This window comes from Triticum aestivum, chromosome 5A (genome assembly GCF_018294505.1).
Source record: "Triticum aestivum cultivar Chinese Spring chromosome 5A, IWGSC CS RefSeq v2.1, whole genome shotgun sequence".
Taxonomy (NCBI): domain Eukaryota; kingdom Viridiplantae; phylum Streptophyta; class Magnoliopsida; order Poales; family Poaceae; genus Triticum; species Triticum aestivum.
In genome coordinates, this window is record NC_057806.1 from 37929191 (window position 1) to 37931601 (window position 2411).

Below are 2411 nucleotides of genomic sequence, written 5' to 3' on the forward strand. Positions count from 1 at the left end.
ACGGCCGACACGTTCACTAGTTCCTGCCGCTGCTCCACGCCATCTTGATCTTGCCATCTCTCTTGCTGCTGGCGGGGCACGTAGCTGACGAGCGGGCCAATCGAGAATATCTGCAGCTCAAAGAAGCGCTCAGAGGATTGTCCCTTGATGATCCATTCTGGTACGACTCGGAATCGGAGTTGGAGATCTTGGGAGAGGATCGCCGTGTCACCATGGGCACGTTTCCTTGGGTAGCTAATCAGAGACATGGCGGCAAGGTTGCTGGAGATCCTGGAGGGCTTGGTCCTCCAGAGAAGCTCCATGGCCTGCTCCACCTTGTTGTAGCTGTACGTCATGCGCACCCACTCGTCGGAGCCGCCAACCTTATTTCAGGCCTGTCTGGGATGCAATGCTCGGTGGAACGACAGCGGGAAATGACTGCCATCCATGGAGGTTATCTGCCCCATGAGGATGCCGCGGCGGGTGATGGAGAATTTGGTGGGGATGTACAAGGAGACGCGGTGCTGGCACGCAGCCTTGCCGGTGCCGGTGCCCAGGCAGGCCGTCATGCAAAGCCGCCCGACGCTCTCCACACGCCCTCCGCCGACAGCGTCATGCCGCTCAGCCCAGCACGCTTCGCCGCCGTTTCCTGGTCCTCCCACGGCGGCATGGCGCGGAACACGGCCGACACCAGAACGTCCGCCTTGCCGTCCAGTCCGCTCGTCGGCTCGCACCGAACGCCTTGCATCACGATGGCAAAACCCGTGAACGCCCTGTCCGTCGTGTTCACAAAGGGTCCCAGTCGACCGCAGAACTCGTCGGTGGAGTCACAGTTCCAGTTGGGGACGACGGCGAGCACACCGTGCTCATTGGCACGAAGGATGTCGCAGAAAGGGACATCTTCGTGCAGGTCCCCTGCACAGCCACCGGCGACGTCGTCGTCGCAGAAGAACAAGGGCGTGCTGCACCCACTTGTGTCTTCCTCTTCCGTCCGGAACCGGTAACTGGCGTATGGGCCGCCGAACTGCGAAACCAGCCGGACAGTGTCGAAGTACACGCTGTCCGACTTGGCGCTCGTGCTCGTCATCTCGCCGTGCACCGCCCGGGTTGTCAATGTCTGCGCCTTTGGGTACCGTAGAATGAGCACTATATTGTCATCGGCGACGACCGGCAGCTCGAAGTTGTTGCTGCCATCGCCGATATTCTTGGCGCAGTCCCACGGCCCCTCCATGGTGTTGCCGCCACCACGCATGGGGAGGAGAGCATTCCCGACCATGCACAGCACTCTCTCGCCACCACCAGCCTCCGTGTAGACGCCTTCCAGCAGTATCTTGAGCTTGGCAATACGAGGAAGGAGCTTGAACTCCGGTGACGAACGCCGGCCACTGTGTGGATCCATCATCTCAGACTTGTTGTCAGAACAGCAGCAGTTGCGGTTGATGGTCAAGGTGAGCACCCCGCTGACATTGAGGGAGCTACTCATGCGCTGCCACTCCACAATGTCGGCGTGCGTGAGCATGAAGGTCGCCAGAGGGGTAGCCTCTTGAAGCAACTCGGGACCTGTGTTTTGATTTTCGGTTTGAGCTTTTTTCGCCCTAGGCCGAGATGGCCGAATTTCGGCCATTTTCAAAAATTTCGGCTGAAATTTGACCAAAATTTGTCTGCAATTTGACTTAAATTTGATCAAAATTGAACAATTTCGGCCTAAATATACTTTTTGCCTCAGGCCGAGATGGCCGAAATTCGGCCGAAATCCACTTTTGGCGGCCCAAAATCAAAACACAGCTCGGGACCGGCACCAATGTCGCCGCTGCTGGTGCCAGGGAACGGCATCAGCGGCTCGTGGCCGGCGTCCTGGCGCCAGTCAAGCTTGGCAAAGTGTAGATCATGAACCACGGGGCCGTCAGCCGTAAGCTCGGCCGCCGAGGAGAGCACGGACCGGCACTGCCGCGCCACGTCGGCGGCCCGGAGGTAGTCATGGGGAACTGCGGGACGTCCGAACAACGTCGGGAGCTCGCCTAGGCGGGACGGCTGGGCCGCGGACGAGGCGACGCAGCAGAGGGAGAGACAGAAGACGCCGAGACGACTAATCCGCCGTGAGGCGGGGATCCTCTTGCCGATCTCCATCGACATGCACCAGGTCACGGTTGGTTTTAGCAACCGTTGGCACGAACCAACCGTTGGCACATGATCGCACCAGGTCACCTTGAGAGCTTGATCGTGGAACATCAGAGGCGTTGACTTGGAGGCAACAGGGTACTAGTGTTGGTCAGTACGGATGAGTTGGTTCCGAGAAGCCACATTATTCCCGTATAAGTCTAGCAAAACCTCGTGCGATCATGTGCTTCGAGCGTCCCAACGGCCGGCCGGGTCGAATCAAACTTAGAATAAGAGGGCCATATCGAGACAATGACAATGCCTTGAACTGAACC